Source organism: Leucoraja erinacea, chromosome 12, assembly GCF_028641065.1.
Source record: "Leucoraja erinacea ecotype New England chromosome 12, Leri_hhj_1, whole genome shotgun sequence".
NCBI lineage: Eukaryota > Metazoa > Chordata > Chondrichthyes > Rajiformes > Rajidae > Leucoraja > Leucoraja erinaceus.
Genome location: NC_073388.1, coordinates 20,972,831 through 20,994,826, shown reverse-complemented (window position 1 = coordinate 20,994,826; position 21,996 = coordinate 20,972,831).

Below are 21,996 nucleotides of genomic sequence, written 5' to 3'. Positions count from 1 at the left end.
TGATTGGACTTGGCTTTAACGGAAGGGGGAAAGATTTACTATGGACCTGAGGAGCAACTTTTTACACAAAGGATGGTGAGTATATGGAACAAATTGCCAGAAGATGTATTTGAGGCATGTGCTATCACAACATTTAAAATACATTTAGACATGAATAGGAAAAGTTTGAAGGATTTGGGCTGAACGCAGGTAGGTGGGAAGACGGGGCATCTTGGTCGGTGTAGGTAAGATTTCCATGCATTATACACTGTATGACTATGACTGATTCACACCAAACTGGGAATCAGATAGGAATTCCTGTATAGATTAGCTCCAGATCATGTGATCAACCTCTGGGTTGAGTGAATGGTCTTGAAGCTCACGCGAGCATTTTCAATTTTCTTTGGGTTCAGTATTATTTCTTCTTTGAATCATTGCCACCCATATACACCGTTAAGACCTTGTGCTGTTTCGGGTGTGGAATTTGTCCAAATTCAGTACGTATACTTCAAGGAGAAAAAACGAAAGCCTTGAAATTGCACTGTGTAACAAGTACGTTAAATAAATATGGAAACTGCTGGCCAGGCTGTACTTAGAGGAGAGGAAAGGCATCAATGTTTCAGGTGAATGACCTAACATTCAAATTGGGAAATTTGAGAAAAAATCAAGTTTTAAGGGAAGAGATGAAGTTTTAAGGAAGAATGGATGATGCATGAATATGCAAAGTAAATGAGGGTGGTAATGTGCAAAGTAAAGAAAGGGAAGTGTGAACTGGAGCGCCAGTATCAACATCTGAAATTGCTGGTCCTCATTGAGTCTGTGATGCCACAATGAGCCCAGTCAAAAGATGGGGTTCTGCTCCTTGAGTGTACTTCACTGGAGCAGTACAAGAGACTGAGACCAGTGCTCATTAAGGGAGATGGCTCAATACTTCGATAGTTCTTTATTATCACATGTACCAAGGTACCCGTGAAATTCTTTTTTTGCATACAGATCAGCAAGATTATTGGCATAAATAAGTCCAGGATGTAGAGAAGCAGCACTCCGAGTCCACTTGCAAGTAACCAGATTTTGGCACCAGCTTGATAGTCACTGCACTCACATTCAAAGAAGTCCATCAGAGTGAGAGCTATGTCAGGAACATTTCCCCCACCCCACCCCCTCCTTTCTCTGGAGACCTGTACAACACGTCCCTGTGGACACAATCTATTTTGGATCTTCAGAAGAAACGTAAGAAGGCTCAGCTGATTGCCGCAGCAGTGAATCTGGGGGTGGGCCGCACCTGTGCCACATACAGCAACACCAAGAGCACCTTGTACATGACAACTGGGTTCTACTCTGCACAAGTGTTCAGCGCTCCCACATCCCCATTTTTTGTTTTGTTTTGGCTTATTGCACCAGTCAATTCTAATTGAATGTCCCAACTCTTCTAAATCTCGCCAATCTATGGGCTGACACTGGGTTCAAGTGCAAAGTGCCTTCATCATCCATGCAAAGGGAGATTTTGACCTGAGTGTACCTGCTGTCTGGGATCATCATCCCCTCTTATCCCTATGTGTTTCCTAATGGATTCAGCAAACATTCAATATGATACACAACCATGACAACAGAAATAGTACAGCCTTGCTGACTCCAGTTTACTTGGAAAGCTTTCCATTTCTCACCTGTTGATTTGGATCATACTGTTGGTGTCTGTGACACGCAGTTGTTCCGATTAAAGACCCCCCCCCCTCCCCACCAGCCATATTGTTGCACATGTCCATCATGTTAGTGTGTGATATTCCGTCAAATGCCCACCTTGGTCCAGGCTGACTAGGCTGGTGTCTCTGGCTGGGTAAGGCACAGCTCCGATCAAGGCGAATCATTTACCCAAGGCAGACTTGACTCAAATCGTGATGACATTGGGCAAAATCTTGTCATTCAACAGCAAGAAGAGTTTCCAACTTCAGAACTCTTCCCTATCCCTTTTCTGTTTATGGGTAAAGCTGATGATGTCCAACCTTAGCGATACAGGCGTGGCCGTAAGCTTTCAGCAGGTCTGGACTGATCCAGTTCCACAAAGCCAAGTATAAGTCAGCTAGTAGGTCAACTCTCCTGGGAGTTTTATTTGTCTCAATGGGATAGATAGAGCTGTCGGCCAGCTCGCCTACTTCACCACCTCTACCCGGCGGGACTCCAGTGCCCTCCCCGTTCCATCCCCATCACATCCCCATCACTTCACCGGTGAAAGTAGAAGATGGGGATTGTACAACACACGTGCTGGACGGGTCAGCAGGGACACCCATTAGATAGCGATTTTGTGTAACCATTTATACTTCCCCATATGCGTATTTAACGTCTCGGCTGCTGTATTGCTTAGCCACTATGTTTCCACGTATCTATGCCTTATTTGGTTTCTACAAGGATAGATGTAGATTCGTTAATTCCTACTAACCAATTGTAGTGCTTGTTAGTAGTTGCTCCGCCTAATATGCGATTTATATTAACAAGAGCTTGTTTAAGTAATTCATTCTGAGTAGTTGCTAGTTACTGTAATGTCCTGCCGCCATACGCTGTATGTGGACTTTAATGAATATGTGTTGTATCTTGGACGTGTGTACGACTCGACTCATTACAGTGCTAGTACACGGGACGGCGCGGACTCCGTGGGCCGAAGGGCCTGTTTCCGCCGAAGATAGACACAAAATGCTGGAGTAACTCAGCGAGTCAGGCAGCCATCTCTGGAGAAAGGTGGAGCCCACAATGATTCAGTTTAAGTCCAATGGTTTTTTTTCCCCTCTCCGTATGGCAAAAGTCAAAAGTGAAGTGGAGAGAATAAAATGGGCCCGTGTAGGATTAGTGTGAAAGGGGTGCTTGAAGATCGGCGGGGACTTGATGGGTTGAAGGGCCTGTTTCCGTGCTATGTGACTGCAAGCAAAGCTGGAGTATTAGTGATCAGTGTGTGTGTCAGCGGGCTGGAACAAACCAGAGAATGGCCCTCGCTAAGTATCTGCGTTTATAAACCCCGCAACTTAAACACATATGCGTTAACCTCTACAGGCAGTCACTGAAAGCAGTCTCGTCAGCGGCAGCCTCAGTTAGCTGGAGTTATGGGTTTCTATATGTAAAACGATCAGAGAGGGTTAACAATGATGAAACGAAAGCCATTTTCATAGGAGGATCTAAAACCTCAGACATGTTTTATTTTCACACACTCTTTCAATGATAGGGACCTGTACAGGGGAGACGGTGTCTCGCTCAAAAAAAAGGATCCCCGAGGTGATATGGCTGCAGTGTTCAGACAAATGACATTGCCCGAGGCGGAGGCAACGGGTTCAGATCCCCGGCCTGGCGATTGGGTTTAATGGAGCGACGAGGTGCGTCTGCACACAGACAGCGATCCCGCTGGTGATTCAGTGATCCATTCACCCGCCGCTCCTGCACCAAATGGTTAAAAAAACTAACAACGAACGCATTGTGAACAGCCCGCTGTTTTCTCCCTTGCCATATGCGACTGGGATATAACAGCCTGGTGGTCCGCCTATGGAGAATTCTTTGGTCTTCCCTTCACAAAGGGCTCGGTGTCCTTGGAGTTGGGATTTGATTGCTTTCGAGTGACCCCTGCTGGAAAGTGTATACATGGGTTTAGGTTCAGCGGGTTTATCTCCCCCTGCTAAATAACTACCGAGACTATTTTAGGAACATAGTATCCATTCCGTTATATTACTGCCGATCTCCCGGTACAGGTGGAAGGAGAAATAAATAAGCACAACAACACAACCATTTCAGTTGGAGCAACAATGCGGAGCTCCTCCACTGGAGTGAAGAAACATGTGACGTTTCGGGTCGAGATCGTCTGCTCTGATCTATCGGTTTCACATCTTACCCTTCCATCCGGAATCAAGAGATATGGGGAGAAAACAGGAACGGGGTACTGATTTTGGATGATCAGCCATGAGCATATTGAATGGCGGTGCTGGCTCGAATGGCCGGCACTCCTGCACCCATTTTATCCACGAGTCTATGTTTCTATATCTCAACTCTCCCTCTCCCCTGACTCCCAGTCTGAAGACGGGTCTCGACCCGAAAAGTCTCCCATTCCTTCTCTCCAGATATACTGCCTGAGTTACTCCAACATTTTGTGTCTATCTTCAATTATTGCATTAGTGTCGACTTGATAATGGTGTTGCATTTGAAGACACAAGATATCGCAGATGATGGAATCCCGAGTAAAACATCAAACGGCTGTTGGAGCTCAGAGTGTCAGGCATGTCGGCTCCTTCCTCAGTCAGATGAAGGGTCGTCTGCCCATACTGCCTGACCCGCTGAATTCCTCTAGCAGTTTGTTTTGTTTTATTATACATTCGAATTCGTCGTTGAATATTCAACGCTCCCTTCACTGGAGAATTGAGCGTGCAATCTTGGCTGATTCTGCTGTGCAGTGCTGAGGGAACGGTGCAAGCTTGGAGCGGCAGTCTTTCGGAAATGACCGAGACCTTGGATGTATATATATAGCTAGATCGGTGTATGTACGGCACTTTTATTCAAAGAGATGCAGGGGAGTTCTCATGGGCCACGAAATTCCTCAAATTTCCCCCACTTTTGTTGCCTTTACCCTGTTTACTTCTGCAATAGTATGAACAGCGAAGTTACAGCAGTGAAGCAGGAACTGCTATGAGGAAATCTCTCGTCATTGTACACTGGCGAGGACTGATGCCTCGACCAACAGCAATGGTGAATTGATTATTGTTTATGATGCTCATACTGTTCAAATTCGCTTTGTAAATTTGTTACATTATATTGCAGTGAAGTATTTTCAGATATTCTGAAAAATATGTTGAATAAAATTATGTTCTTTATTAATTTTTTTTTGCCTTATTTGCGAAGGCATTTTACTTTAACACATCTAACCGGGCTGTTTCAAATTTGTTAATGTCATCTTGTTCTGAATTTTTATACTAAAAGGAGAGTTTACCATTCTGTTTCCTAAACCCATCAAGGGGCTGGCAAAGAATGAGGTGGTTCATGGAAACGGGATGTTTTTTTGTTTGTATTTTACTGCTGCTCAATCAACAAATTTAAATAGCAAAGGCACGGAAACACCAAAAGAATAATAAAAACATATCTATTCATGGATTCACTGTCTCTATTCTGTTTTGTCGTTTTTTGCTCATTCACCAGGCATTGCCACTTTTCATTTCACTGCACATCTCGTATGCGTATGTGACAAATCAACTTGACTTGACTTGACTTCAGCGAAGTTCCAGCAGATGAACAGGAACTCAACCCCGGAAGTGCATAGCTTGGCTATTTTTACTTCAAAATGTGGCCATGGTTGGTAGAAGCAGACATTTGACACTGGCTTCCCTCTGGTGAAGAAAAATATCCCTTCGCCAAAGTAGGTGCGACTTCTTTATAACATTAACCGTACACACCTTTATCATGTTGTTAGACACGAAAAACTGGAGTAACTCAGCGGGACAGGCAGCGTCTCTGGAGAGAAGGAATGGGTGACGTTTCGGGTCGAGACCCTTCTTCAGACTTATCATGTTGTTATTTGGGAATCTACCGGCAACACTCTAAGATCACCTACCACTGACCCAGCCCGTCTATGGCCGTGTTTCTGCATTGGGAATGTAGACTCGCGCCTCTGATTTAAGTTTTCACTGCAAGATTTGACTCTCCTCGCTATAATTTATCGTGTTTTTCCCTCACATTGCGACTTTCCTATAAACAATGACTCACACTGCAGTCTGCTATCATGGGCTTAGCCAGCCAGCCAATACCTTACCTAAGCAACTACGCTCCATCTGTGGCTGAGACAGGCAGTGCCAGCTAACTCTAACACCATGTGATGATCTCCAGTCCAAGTCTGTCCTCATTAAGCACACGCACAAAGACACATACACACATATGCCACAGTCACTGGTGTCAGTGTATGACTTTTTTTTTTTCTGAAGCAGCCCATCGACTCCCCTTTTGATTCTGAAGAAGGGTTTCGGCCCGAAACGTTGCCTATTTCCTTGCTCCATAGATGCTGCTGCACCCGCTGAGTTTCTCCAGGTTTTTTGTGTAACCCCCGTTTGATTCGTTTGCTACTCAACTGCATCAAAACATAATTGATAGCAGTTTGTTGATCTACCAACAATCGTGGATGTGGGAGGAAAATGGAGATCCCGAAAAATCCTCCACGACATCTTTACACCCTGGACCAGCCTATTGAGATCTGCTTGGGCCTCACACCATAATGAATAAATAGTGAATGGTTAAACAGTAGAGTGATCAGATGGGTGTCTAACTGCGGCGGTGGACCTTTTGAGGGCAAGGATAGACTTTATTGATCGGCTGATCATTTTGTGCCTGTATGTTTGAATGCACAATTCTTATATTTTACATTCAATAAGCAAACGGTGCTTTTGCACAGGAAAAAAAGTTAGATGTCAGTACCTACCGTCGTGTCCATGGGGCTTTGATCCCCACTGAGGGGGAATCTGGGGATTTCATTGCATCAATTAATTGTGTTTCATTCTTTGACACCTGCTCACCTCTGCAATCTACTCAGCCACTTTTAAGAAACAAGGTAATGAAGGGAGTAAACTGGTTATTTTATTTGAATGAACAGATGGCCCAGGGAAAAATACAAATGTATAAGCAACAACCAATTCAGGACCATATTCATATCTCTTTTGCATCCCCTACCATCTGCTAAATAACTGAGATTAAAATTCCAGATTGTTGGCACCCAACACCAGAAATTATAATGCATATTACATACAATATGAATACAAAGTGTAAATTTGCAAAGTGGATGGGTTTTTTTCGGCGGGAACCGGTGAGTTCAACAGGTTTTGTAAATTGATGTCATCCTAATTCTCTTACACGAGCAGAAGATGTTCAGATCACCCCACCCACAGTGCAAATGAGAAATGGCCATTCAGGAAAATGCATCCTGTAAACATTTCAGGATTTCACACCTGCATTGAATATTGTACAAAGGAAATATGTGAACATCCAGGGCAGCACAGTGGTACAGTTGCTGCCTTACACTGCCAGAGATCCGGGTTTGAGTCTGACTGTGGGTTTAGTCTGTATGGAGTTTATGTGGCTTTATTACTAACTATTCTACAGCATGGAAACAGCCCCTTCGGCAAAACTTGCTCACGCTAACTAGCATGCCCCATCTATATTAATCCCTCATCCTCCTGCACTCCAAGGAATAAGGTCTACTCAACCTTTCCTATCTATAGCTTAGGCCCTCGAGTCCTGGCAACATCCTAATATTTTTTTTCTGCACCCTCCCTTGCTTAACAACATCTTTCCTATAACAGGGTGATTAAAACTGAATATACTCTAAATGTGGTCTCACCAATGTCTTGTACAACTGTAACATGACCTCCCGACATTTATACTCAATACTCTGACTGTTGAAGGCCAATGTGCCAACAGCCTTTTTGACCACCCTATCTATTTGTGATGCCACTTTCAAGGAACTATGTATCTGCATTCCTAGACCCCTGCCATTCATCATGGAGGTCCTGCCCTGATTTGACATCCAAAATGCAAAACCTCACACTTCTCTGTAGTAAACGCAATTAACCATTCCCTAGCCCTACTGTCCATCCGATCAAGATCTTGCTGCAATTTTTTACTGATCAGGAAACATTGGCTAAAGTTATGGCATTAACAAGAGGGATGGTGTGGTAAATTGATCTGTTGTACTATTGCAAAGAAGAATTCCATTATTCCGTTTCAGGGCATATGACAATAAAACATTATAGACTCTTGTCTTGAAACTCTCAGCACATGGATAAATTAATTGGCTTCATCTGGAACACCTGCAATTGTCTCATGAATCTATCTTCATGTGAACTTGAGACTGGGCAATGCCAAAAAGGTTTATGGTTCAAGCAGATAACTTTTCACCAGATGTCATAATAGCCACATGAGAGCAAAAGAAAGAATGACGCTTTAAATATTAAACACCTGCAGCTGAGCCTCTGGAAAAACATGGCATGTGAAAATGTTCACATTCATGATGTTCGAGGAAATGCAGAACTGCCTGTAAAGCAAAGTTATATTGATCAAACCTCCCCCCCAGTGACAACACCCACTAATTCTTGCACAATATTGTAGTACCAGCTGTCAGACAGAAGGCAAAAAGACAATTGATATCACACCACAGGTAAGTGAAAGATATCCTGAGTGGCACCACAGTACTGTAGTGACAACGGCAATATATGGCTACACAAACAATGAAGTAACCAATGCTTTGAAACTGGCATTCTACTGCCATAATTAAAGGGCTCCGCTGTTTGGCCATTTTTTGTCATTTCTGTATATGAAGATAACATTTATGAAGGGAGAATTTGAGAATTTGTGAAGGCCCAAAAATCGACACAAAAAAGGATGACCATTGGTTTCAGAACAAATACTCTCCCCATTTTGAATGCAGATGCATAATAATACAGGGATATTGTCCAATAAATATGGAATATTTATGGATAAGGAAGTGGGTTCTCATCCCTTCCATCCAGATGCCTTCAGTATGGAACTACCCCTCCCTCACTTTAACTGGGCATTTCAAAGGTTTCTGCTTAAATTTCCGAAAATGGATCATCCATTCTGGGCTTATTGCTTGGAGATTGCAGTATGTTTGTGGAAATTCAGCTTCTTATGCCTTGTTAGATTATCATACTTCAAATATAAGTAACTGAAGCGTGCTCCCCCAGAGGTGAGGACTGCACAGAGCTGTTCCGGGGAGGCAGAGGAACAACTACGGGACTGCTTGGAGTCTGTAAACTGGGCAATGTTCAAGGACTCGGCAACATACCTGAATGAGTACATCACAGTCTTCACAGATTTCGTAAGGGAATGTGTGGAGGACTGTGTTCCAACAAAAAACATCCGAGTGTTTCCTAACCAGAAGCCTTGGATGAACCAGGAGATCTGCATTCTTCTTGGACCAGATCCCAGGCATTCAGGTCTGGTGTCACAGAGGTCTATAAGAAGCCCAGATACGACCTTGACAAGGCCATCAAAAAGGCCAAAAGGGACTTCTGCTCAAAGCTGAAGGATGGTGTAGTGGCCATTTAGCTTATTTTGTGTGTCATTAATTATGGCATGTGCCTTTAAATCCTAGACTGCCTGTTATTATGTGGGTGGGATTTATTACGTATTCTAGGGTGTGTTTGGACTTAGCGTTCTTGCGCAGAAGCTTAGTTCTTTAGTTTTAGTTTTGAACTTACATGGGGATGGTTAACTCTTCGACCATGTGACATTTAACCGAGACACGAGGAGTTTTCTAATGTTTAAGCGATACGCTGGAGTTTGACGAAGATTAAAGTATACGTCGGAATATAAGGTCGGATGTATCTTATTGTGTTTCTTCAACAATAAAGAGCCTATTAATCAAAAGTGTGGTATGAAGATATATCTGTGACGAAGCTTTGTAGGTCTCATGGAGAGCTCACACGCGTATTACGACATTTTCCTTAACCATGTACAGGTGCACAACCTTTTATCCGAAATTCCAAATAACGAAAAGCTCCGAATAGCGGACATTTTTTCGGTCCTTGAAGAAAGGTCCTTGAAGACGTTCACCGAGGGCGGCCCGCAGAGGTGACAGCGGAACCTCCTGTCGGTCCTCGAAGAAAGGGGAACTAAATCCCCATTCATAAAAGAGGTGAGGGTATATTGCGCGGGAGGGTTAATAATTGACAATATGCTGCTGTCTGCCCGCTGAGTTAAAAAGTTCCCATGGTAGACTCACGATACACAGTGTATCGTGAGTCTTGCGTGGGAACTTTTTAACTCAGCGGGCAGGCAGCAGCAGATTGTCACTCCCTTCAGTTTCACCCCACCTACACCCCTCTGCTTCCTGGCCATGTGTGTGACCGTTTCCCTCCCCTCTCCAGCTCCCCGCCCATTGCACCGGCGCAGGGGCTTTGCACTGTCTTCACGTCGACGATGCCAGCAGGTCAGTGCCAGTCACCGGAGACGTCAGGACCAACGGGACACCGACCCCCAGGCCCACTGCAAGCACGGAGATCCCAGAGACCCACAACCAGCAGCAGCCCAGCCCCGTTCCAACTCCAGAGGAACACACTCCCCGTAGGGACAGAAGCTGATGGTGTGCAAGGTACGTCTTGTTCTTGGGGTTGCGGATGAGGGGTCGCTGACGTCTCCGGCCACCCCCCTGGACAGGAGCTGAGACTGGGAACTGTACCACCCTTGCCCCCCCCCTCTGCAACTGCAAACAACCCCACTCTCCTGCTCACCTGCAAGGGCGGTACAGTTCCCAGTCTCAGCTCCTGTACAGGGGGGTGGCCGGAGACGTCAGGACCACCAGAAGCCACTCCCCGATGGGCCGCTATGGCGACAAGTGGCAGTTCGCCCACAGCCCGAGCTGCGCCTCCTCATCGGGACACCGACCTCCAGGCTCACTGCAAGCACGGAGATCCCAGATCAGCAACTCCAGCCCAGCCCCGCTTCAACTCCAGAGGAACACGCTCCCCGTAGGGGCAGAAGCTGATGGTGTGCAAGGTACGTCTTGTTCTTGGGGTGGCGCAGCTCGGGCTGTGGGCGAACTGCCACTTGTCGCCGTAGCGGCCCATCGGGGAGCGGATTCCTCTGGAGTTGGAGGGGGAGGGAGGTATTGTGTTGTTTGATCGCCCCCTGGTATCCCAGGGACAGGGAGACACAGCGGCCTTTGAGAATGGTGGGCAATCACTTCCAAAGTTCTGCCCACACAGTCAGTACACCTCTCCTACACTTGTCTCTCGCACTAAGATCATCTCGCAGAGAATGATCCCAGCCTAACCCTCCCTATTCTCTCCTATTCTGCAAGAAAAAACTACATTGAAGACTCAAACTCGCTATCGAGTAACTGCCGGGATCGAGGCAAAAAATTGGGGACCTTGCGGATATGAGCCGAGCACTCTACCACTGAGCCAGCCGTTAAAATCTACGCTAAAAATCTTCCATTCCGAAAGCCGAAAAATTCCTAATTACGAAAAGTGTCTGGTCCCAAGGCTTTCGGATAAAAGGTTGTGCACCTGTAGTTCAACTTAGTGGCTAGAGGGAGCAATCTCTTGAACGATATAAAAATCTGCCACTGCAGATGGTGCAGGTGTTCAGCCATTGTGGCAGGGCTTGAATGCCAACACCCCCTTCAAGGCAAAATCAGAAGGCAGATCAAGTGACAGGGAAGCATCACTCCCTGACGAGCTCAATGTATTCTTCGCAAGCTTTGATAGGGAGAACACTGATGCGCCTTCCCGAGTCCCCATGGTATTACAGTCACATTCACAGAGGCCAACGTCAGAAGATCCTTCAGGGGGGTGAGCCCTCGGAAAGTGTCTGGACCTGATGGTATGCTCGGTCGAGTTCTCAAAACCTGTGCAGACCGACTGGCTGGAGTTTTTGCAGACATTTTCAACCTCTCATTACCGAGGTCTGAGTTTCCCACCTGCTTTATAATACTGATGCGCAAGACGAGTAAGATGACGTGCCTCAACGACTATCGACCAGTGACACTAATGGCCATGGTGATTAGGTGCTTTGAGAGGTTGGTTATGGCGCATATTCAGATTCAGATTCAGATTCAGATTCAACTTTAATTGTCATTGTCAGTGTACAGTACAGAGACAACGAAATGCATTTAGCATCTCCCTGGAAGAGCGACATAGCATATGATTTGAATAAATATTTACATTAGCATATATACAGACATAGTGTTTTTCCTGTGGGAGGAGTGTCCGGGGGGGGGGTGATTGACAGTCACCGAGGTACATTGTTCAGTAGTGTGACAGCCGCAGGGAAGAAGCTGTTCCTGGACCTGCTGGACCAGCAACAGAGAGACCTGTAGCGCCACCCGAGTGGTAGGAGGGTAAACAGTCCATGGTTGGGGTGAGAGCAGCCCTTGGCGATGCTGAGCGCCCTCCGCAGGCAACGCTTGCTTTGGACAGACTCAATGGAGGGGAGCGAGGAACCGGTGATGCGTTGAGCAATTTTCACCACCCTCTGCAAGGCTTTCCGGTCGGAGACAGAGCAGTTGCCATACCATACTGCGATACAGTTGGTAAGGATGCTCTCGATGGTGCAGCGGTAGAAGTTCACCAGGATCTGAGGAGACAGATGGACCTTCTTCAGTCTCCTCAGGAAGAAGAGACGCTGGTGAGCCTTCTTGACCAGAGTTGAGGTATTGTGGGTCCAAGAGAGGTCATCGGAGATGTTACACCCAGGAACCTGAAGCTAGAAACACGTTCCACCTCTGCCCCGTTAATGTGGATGGGGGTGTGCGTGCCGCCTCTGGACTTCCTGAAGTCTACAATGAGCTCCTTGGTCTTCTTGGAGTTAAGGGCCAGGCCAAACTCCTACCTCGACACGAATCTTGACCCACTACAGTTCGCCTACTGTCACAACAGGTCAAAGGAGGATGCGATCTCACTGGCTCTCCACTCCGCACTGGACCATTTGGACAATAAAAACATTTGCATCAGGCTGTTGTTTATAGACTACAGCTCGGAGTGTAATACCATCATCCCCTCCAAGCTGATTACCAGCCGGAAGTACTCGTCGGACCCAGGCTCCGTAATCCTTCCCGGGAGCCGTCCCACACAATTTGAGCCGCCTTTCCTCGACGCCCTTCATCTCCCTCCAAGACGCAGGGAGGCGTGTCCTGTACGGGCTCCTCCTCCACACCCTGCACTTCCTCGCCCTGGTCCACCGTCCGGACACCAAGTGGCGGTCAGTGTTGCCTTCCGGTCGCGAGGGGGGCCCCTGGTGGGGGTACCTCAGTGCAGGGATTCTCCCCCTCTACATCGGGGACCAGGGGTGGAGGGTACTGCACCGGGGAGTCCCTTGTAACCTGTTTCTCTCGCAGTTCACAGACTCGCCAGCCGCCTGCCACTTCTGCGGGCTGGAAAAATCTGTGTACAACGTTATATGGAGTGTGTGAGGTTGCAGCCCCTGTTCCATTATCTAAATGGGCTGCTCCTTGCATTCTGGCTGCACTTCTCACCAACCATCGTCATCTTCGGACACCCTGTGCTTAGGGGAGAGGGTAGGGGAGAGGGTAGAGCCGAGGATGTCCTGGTTGGGTTGCTCCTGGGCCTGGCCAAGTTGGCCATCCGTGTGTCACGGTGCCAGGCGGAAGAGGGCTCTGCCCGAGCCGGCTGCCTGCCCCTATTCCGCAGTTACGTCCATGTCCAGGTGGTGTTAGAGAGGGAATACGCGCTGTCCACGGGCGCCCTGGGGATTTCTGGGGGTTGAATGCCTCCTTGACAAAGAGTGTAAGATAGTTATATAATAGTTTATCGTTTGTCGTGACTTATGGAGGTGGGTTCTGTTTTGTTTTTTACTGTACTGTAAATATTATTTTAATATTTGAATAAATATTTTTAGTTATATATAAAAAAGCTGGTTACCAAGCTCACAGAACTGGGACTCTGCACATCCCTCTGCAATTGAATCCTCGACTTCCTCATCCACAGACCACAGTCTGTTCTAATTGGCTGAAATATTTCTCCCTCATTAACAATCAGTGCAGGAGCACCTCAAGGCTGCGTGCTCAGCCCCCTGCTCTACACACTCTATACTCATGACTGTGTAGCCGGACACAGTGCAAACTCCATCTTCAAGTTCACCGATGACACCACCATTGTTGGACAAATTACAGATGGCGATGAGTCAGAGTATAGAAGTGAGATCGCCCAACTGACCAAAAGGTGCCAGCACAACAACCTGGCTCTCAATATCAGTAAAAACAATGAACTGATTGAGGACTTCCTTCCAGAGGAAGGATGAGGACCCACAATCCTGTTTATATCAAAAACTTCAAAGTCCTGGGCATGTATATTTCTGAAGATCTTTCCTGGACTCAGCACACTGATGCAATTATAAATAAAGCACATCAACACCTCTACTTCCTGAGAAGATTACAGAGATGTGGTATGTCAGAGAGGATTCTCTTGAACTTCTACAGGTGTACAGTAGAGATCTTATTGACTGGTTGCATTAAGGCCTGGTTCGGCAATTTGAATGCCCAAGAGAGAAAAAGACTGCAAAAAGTTGTGAACACTGCCCAGTCCATCACCGGCTCAGACCTCCCCACCTTTGAGGGGAATTATTGGAATCGCTACCTCAAAAAGGCAGCCAGCATCATCAGAGACCCACACCATCCTGGTCACACACACATTTCACCCCTGCCATCGGGAAGAAGTTACTGGAGCCTGAAAACGACATCGTCCAGGTTCAGAAACAGCTTCTTCCCTGCAGTCATCAGGTTATTAAACACTACAACCTCAAATAAGCTCTGAACTACAATAGACTATTATTATTATTATTATTATTAGTAGTAGTAGTATTGCACTACTATCGTTTGTTTTTTGTGTGTTAGTATGTGTGCGTACGTGCGTGTGTGTACTTGTGAGTATGTGTTGTGAGTATGTGTATATATACACACTGAACTTTTGTGTGAACAAATTTTTCCTCTTACAGTTTCTAGTTACTTTATCAGTGACTTTTTACAGTGTACTATGTCCCTTGAGCACAGGATAGGGTTGCGTCCTCAGCCCCCTATTGTCCCTGCAGCATGACTGTGTAAGGAAGCTCCAATTATTGTTTCTACACTGGGGACATCTATGATGAATACCGGGAGGAACACTCTGGTGACTCTTGACACGAAGGAGCTGATCATGGACTATAATCATGCCCAGTATAAATGGGGATTGTGGAGACTGTTTTAAAACTGGGAGTCCAATAGATAATGGTCATCACAAGTCACAGGCAAGCCTGAGGACGAGGATCCAGTGCTTCTACGCATATGTGGAAAGCATCCGAACAACCTCTGTTCGGGAAAACATCATCAGTATTTACCAACGCATATGGGAACTTTCTACAAAGGAGGTGCAGAGCAAACAAAATCAGACCTCTTATATCCAGCCGTTACACAAATCTGCGAGAAGGAGGTTGAGAAGGGTCCCATTCTGAGTGCCTTTCTCACCAGGGCACTGTACAGAACCTTCTATTATTTATTGTAAAATAATATGTGTGTTATGAATAATTTGTTTGGTTTTTTTGTTGAAGCATTGCCACCATTTCACTGCACATCTCGTATGTGTACATTTGGGAAACACTTGGACAGGCCAGTTATTTTAGCAACCTTTCCTGTACATTTGGGAAACAGGACGGCCAGTTATTTTAGCTACTCGTAGCAAACCTAGACTCGGCAATCATCTCGCTGAACACTTGCGCTCAGTCTGCCTAGGCCACTGGAATCTCCCGGTTGCCAACCATTTCAATTCCCCTTCTCATTCCCATACTTACCTTTCTGCCCTGGGGCCCTTCCACTGGCAGTGAGGCCACACACTAATTGGAGGAACAGCACCTCATATTTTGCTTGAGTAGCTTACAACCCACAGAATAGCATAGAATTCTTTAATTTTAAGTAACTTAATCTCATAATTCCTCCCCTCCCCCCTCCCTCCTTGCCCCCTTCCTCCTCCCTAGTCATTTTACCAGTTTCACAATTCTCCTTTCTATTGAGATCACACCTTCCCTGGCCAACAATGTGACTGGTCCCAATTGGTCCTGGTCTTTCATCACCTCCAGCCCTTCACCTCTTCTGTGTGCCACCATGAGTGTGGTTATTATACAGTGATCAGTAACATAACTAGTATATCATGACCTTGCATTTCAACTAATGTCCTACAAGGAATGTGATCACAAATATTGACATGTCCTTGAACATGTATCCCGAGCCTCCTTCATAGACTTGGTGAACCCCATCAAAATTACATTTCTGTGTTATCCTCAATTGGAGATGAACTTGTCTTCAACGGCAACAATGTCACTTTAGTATATCCATGATTCTGTTCATTTATTAAGTTTCCATTCATTGTTAACATTACATTCGTGCATGGAATACGTGGTGCTGAACTCTCAGGATTGATTGGCGGCAACTTCAATGGAAGGTCAGCAAAAGTCGCACAGGAACAGTAGTCTTCTGGAGATTCAACAGATTTCTCACACTGTTATGTAGGAAGCGTAGGATCATTCTTAAGACATGACTGCCTACCTTGACACTGAGGAGTATTTTATCTGAGCAAAATTCTGTCTTCATGATTTATCAATAACCCAATCCATACTCCTTGCAATGTTCTGATTATTTTGAGGAAGGCTCAGGTCAAACTATCAGGATCCTGGCCTATACTTCCAACATTTTTGATATGCACTTGTTTCAGGGATGCACTAGTGTGAGCCAAGGAATTTCAAGTACTTATAGTCACGGTGGCGTCGGAGACCCGGGTTCGATCTCGTTTACGGGTGCTGTCTGTACGGAGTTTGTACGTTCTCTGCATGACCTGCATGGGTTTTCTCCGAGATCTTCAGTTTCCTCCCACATTCCAAAGACGTACAGGTTTGTAGGTTAATTGGTTTGGTAAATGTAAAAATTGTCCCTAGTGGGTGTAAGATAGTGTTAATGTACGGGGGTCGCTGGTCAGCGCGACCTGATGGGCCAAAGGGCCTGTTTCCATGCTGAATCTCTAAACTAATCAGCTAGAGGTAGTGTAATTATGCTCCTAAAGCTGACCCCCTGTAGTCTAGTTCAATAAAACACTGAGGCAAGCATTGGACCACTAAACTTTATTTTTTGAAACAACAACAAACTCCCTATACTATACCTAACCACCGTGGGTTCGAGCCTTGTCTCTGCTCATTCAAGTCCTTCAGCCTCATGCAAGCAGACACCTCCAAAAGATTACGCAGTCCCAGCACCAAGATCGACAACGATCCTCATGTGGGTAACCTTTTATAGGTCATCGGACCCTGTGGGCAGAACTACATTGGGGGTGGCGGCCTCTACAAGCCAATCACACATAATGTTCACATTATACAGTAATTGACAGTTCCCCAACGCAATTACAAAGTGCCCCATTACAATGTTTCTACAGAAGCTTCTGGAAAGAAGTCAGCTAACTAAGTAATGCAACATTTCCCCTGGCAGTATAAACATTTCTGCCAAGGCTTCACGCTTCAGCCAATCATCAAACAGCAGTACAAACACCTTGAAACATTATTAATAGTATTTACATCCCTCTTGCAGCTGGCCAATCCTGATTATGCATCTGCAACACCTCTGAGCTTCTCTGCAGAGTCCTCATACATTTTAACCATGGAAGGGGACATTTGGATCTCACCTTATCTGATATATCAATTTAGGACCTAAACTTCCTGGGACCGGCTTGCAGCTTGTAGCTTTCAACAGAAAACGACCAAACAGCAGATGCATAGATCCTCTATTTTATAATAACTCGAATTTGGCCAATATTTACAGTAGCATTGCAACAGGTCTACCTCTCTGCTGTGAACTACTTCTTCATCTCTTTGTAGTGATGTCAGATTAAAAAAAACACACATGCAAACATCAAATTAAGAAAGGAATCGATTCATATATGATATTTCTAGATATTATAAAGCCTGCTATTTAAGCTTATGACTTTAGGTTGGTTGCTTCTTTGAAGAAAGCTGCCAGCCTTCCTGGAAGTGTTCCCCAGCTGCAGTCATCGTGTATATGAATGAAATAGAGTAAGTTGGAAGAGAAAAAAAGGGAAGAAAAGGACACTGTTTTCCCTGAAAAGCAAAACAAAAAAAGATTGCACAAAAAAGCTGGAGAAACTCAGCGGGTGCAGCAGCATCTATGGAGCGAAGGAAATAGGCAACGTTTCGGGCCGAAACCCTTCTTCAGACTGATCGGGGGTGGGGGTGGGTGGGGACAAGAAAGGGAAAAGGAGGAGGAGCCCGAAGGCTGGGGGATGGGAGGAGACAGCAGGGGGGCTGAGGAAGGGGAGGAGACAGCAAGGACTAACGCTGCACCCGCTGAATTTCTCCAGCTTTTTTGTGTAACCTTCGATTCTCCAGCATCTGCAGTTCCCTCTTAAACACAAAAAAAGATTGCTTTGGAATCTGCTGCTTGTTCTGCAGATTTCAGGTTCTTAATTACCTATTCAAATGGTAACATCCATCAACGTTGGGAAGTTAAACAAGGGCTGGACCTCAACAGTGAATAACAGGGCCCTGGGGGAGGGCTGCAGGTACATAGTTCCCTGAAAGTGTTGTCACAGGTAGATAAGGTGGTCAAGAAGGCTTTGCCATTCACGGGCCTTCATCGGTCAGGGTATTGATGTTGGTGATGTCACACTTGTAGTATTGTGTTCAGTTTTGGTCACCCTCTTATTAGAAGAATGCCGTTAAGCTGGAAAGAGTGCAGAGAAGATTTATGAGGATTTGAGGGCTGGAGCTATAAGAAGAGGTTGGGCAGGCTAGGCCTTCATTCGTTCGAGTGCAGGTGGCTGAGATCTTATAGGGGTGCATTAAAAAAATCATGAGGGGGATAGATAGGGTGAATGCACCATGTATTTTAACCCAGTAGGGAATCAAGGTTTGAGAACATAAGTTTAAGGTGATAGGGGAAAGATTTAAGAGGAACCTGAGAGGGGGGCCTTTTTCATATAGAGTGACGGTTACATGGAACGAACTGTCAGAGAAAGTAATTGAGGAGGCAGGTAATAAAACATTTAAAAGATGTTTGGACAGGAACATGGATAGGAATGGTTAAGAGGGATATGTGCCAAACATGGGCAGGTGGGGCTAGCATGGGCCGAAGGGCCTGGTTCCATGCTATATGATTTTATGACTATGATCTTCATTTGGAGGAGTTACTGTTACTGTTACTGTACTTCCTCAACAGTAATAAAGCAGCACCTTCATTATTCCTAGCATGAACATACAGCGAGTTAAATGCCAACGTACCATTGCACAACACTACCTGCAGAGGTCAGATAAAAGTCATTGTAGTAAAAGACTATGGAGAGGATTCTATATTATTATAATAAATCTTTTTGTTGAAATGAAGTTGCACCACAATGTCCCTTATTCGGTCTCATTACTTACTTTCAGATTACATCTACATGGCATCTACATCCCTCGTGTGAATTTTAACTTCCGGGCAACTGTCCAAAGCAAATAATATCCAACCAGCGAACCATCTACATGGGACCCTGATCAGTTCTAACAGCTGGGTACTACTCTGTTTGCTAGCTCACAGCTGAAACCGGCATTAAAGAAATATTTGACCAGTGCAAAGGCAGCCTGAAATACAATCATTAGCAGCAGGGTAAATTTTACGAGGAGAGGACATGGGAAAGGGGGGTTAAAAGGAAGAGGGTAGACAGAAATACTGGAGAAACCTAGCGGGTGAGGAAGCATCTTTCAAGAGAAGGAATAGGCGACGTCTGGGGTCGAGAACCTTCTTCAGATTGATGTTGGGAGGTGGTGGAGGGGGAGCAGGATAGAGGGGCAATGTCTAGTCTTTCACTGTGGCCTGGAATGCTATTAGTGCTTCATCTGATCCAACAATGGGAAATATTCTACTTCCTATTGGGGCCTTTACCATGCACCCATCAGGCATTCCCGCTTAGTGTGACCATGGCATCACTCTTTACATCAGGTAGTCATCAGAAAAATCCACCAAAGCCAACACTACAGGGTGGTGTTGTTCTTTAGCAAAGAGATGCTCAACGTCCACTGCTGCCTTACATTCCCTGCCAGGAGAGGAACTTTAGTTCATCCCTACAGATTCTCCTTTCTTCTGGAATCTTAACACTTGTAAATCCTGGAATGTGGAAATCTGTTTTCTTCACTGAGATTAATTAATTACGATGATATTCCCCTGTCCAACACAAAATATTAATTCTAGATTGCTCCATATCAAGTGGAAACATTAAAGAGCACAATAGGTTTCTAACACGCATCCTTACCCACCCAAAGAAGGTAACTGTGTCTTCCTTAACATAATTTTGAAAGGGAAAACAGAAGATTCTAAAAGATTTTGCAGGTCAGCTAAATAATATTGCAACTGTAATATTGTATCCTTTAACTGTATTTTTCTACCTGGAAGTTGAGGGGAAACTATAAACTCGGCAGGCAAAGCAACAGAGCTGTAGACTGATCAGTCTGAAGAAGGGTTTTGGCCCGAAACGTCACCTATTTCCTTCGCTCTATAGATGCTGCTGCACCCGCTGAGTTTCTCCAGCATTTTTGTGTACCTTCGATTTTCCAGCATCTGCAGTTCCTTCTTGAACACAGAGCTGTAGACTGGCTGGGATGCTTTAATTCAATTATTCCACTTGTCAAATTTAGTTCTTCTCCTTATCTCACAATTAGCTCTCTATTTCTGGTATTTGGAGTTACATAGGATCACTAAGGATGAAAGTGGTAGTGAACAGCCATCAGTGAATAACAACAAAGGGCTTTTACATTTTGCTTAACACTTCTGGGAATCTGGAATTACTCTCTCTCTCTCTCTCTCTATCTAGCTCTTGTCTGGAAGTTGTAAATGGTTGCTATAAATAGATACTGAAACATTTTCTTACATAACACAGTCCTTCAATTATAATCTGCCAGAGGCTATGGCCGAGCCACAACTTCAGACTCTCTCTCTCTCTCTCTCTCTCTCTGCAACAAGTGAAGACAAGGAGCTAAATTAAGCAGGTTGCACTTTTCCACAACTTTCTGTTGCTGAGGCACAGTGTAGGGATAGCTATGTTTCGTACAGCAGTTCATAGAGCAGCAAGTTGGCTGAAGGGCGGCATAAATGCTGAAATACTGATTTATATTCATCCTGACTAGTGCCATTGTTGCTTCAAAACACTACTTGATACACTTTCCAGGAGTATGAGCATTTTTAAAGTAACTATTCCTTTCAAATCAAAAACAGGACCACTGGGTACAGTTAGACATTTAAAATATGAAAATACAATTGTAGGGACTCTACATTGTCCAGCTCTCCTTGCTAAAAATCAAAATCAATGTATCATGTATGTGCATGAATAGGTATTTTTGCAACATAGATCTTTGATGGTTTCCTGAAACACAGAACTAACATGACAAAAATGGTTCATTAATTATGAGTAGAGCTTGCTCATCACCATGGCAACTAGAAGTAGTGACAACAGGATTGTTGCCTGAGTGGAGAGTGTGTTGATTTAATTAGTCAAATTGTACAAACTTTTATTTGTAGGTATCTTTGAGAAGAATGATAGTGAGTTGGTAGCACTCAAAATGAATTGATTCAAGTTGCTTTCAATAATTACTATTTCATCTTTGCATACACGTGCAGCTGTAAATTATCAGTGTGAGCACATAAATGTCCATTATAAGTCATAAGGTCATGTGATAGTAGAATTAGGCCACTCGGCCCATCCGCCATTCAATCATGGTTGATCTATCTCCCCCTCCTAACCCCATCCTCCTGCCTTCTCCCCATAACCTCTGACACCTGTACTGATCAAGAATCTATCTATTTCTGCCTTAAAAATATCAACTGACTTGGCCTCCACTCTAGACAGTGGAAAAGAATTCCACAGATCCATCAGCCTCTGACTAAAGACATTTCTCCTCATCTCATTGCACATGGCATTGGGGGTTCAGTATTGATGTGGATAGAGAACTGGCTGGCAAACAGGAAGCAAAGAGTAGGAGTAAACGGGTCCTTTTCACAATGGCAGGCAGTGACTAGTGGGGTACCGCAAGGCTCAGTACTGGGACCCCAGCTATTTACAATATATATTAATGATCTGGATGAGGGAATTGAAGGCAATATCTCCAAGTTTGCGGATGACACTAAGCTGGGGGGCAGTGTTAGGTGTGAGGAGGATGCTAGGAGACTGCAAGGTGACTTGGATAGGCTGGGTGAGTGGGCAAATGTTTGGCAGATGCAGTTTAATGTGGATAAATGTGAGGTTATCCATTTTGGTGGCAAAAACAGGAAAGCAGATTATTATCTAAACGGTGGCCGATTGGGAAAGGGGGAGATGCAGCGAGACCTGGGTGTCATGGTACACCAGTCATTGAAGGTAGGCATGCAGGTGCAGCAGGCAGTAAAGAAAGCGAATGGCATGTTGGCTTTCATAGCAAGAGGATTTGAGTATAGGAGCAGGGAGGTTCTACTGCAGTTGTATAGGGTCTTGGTGAGAC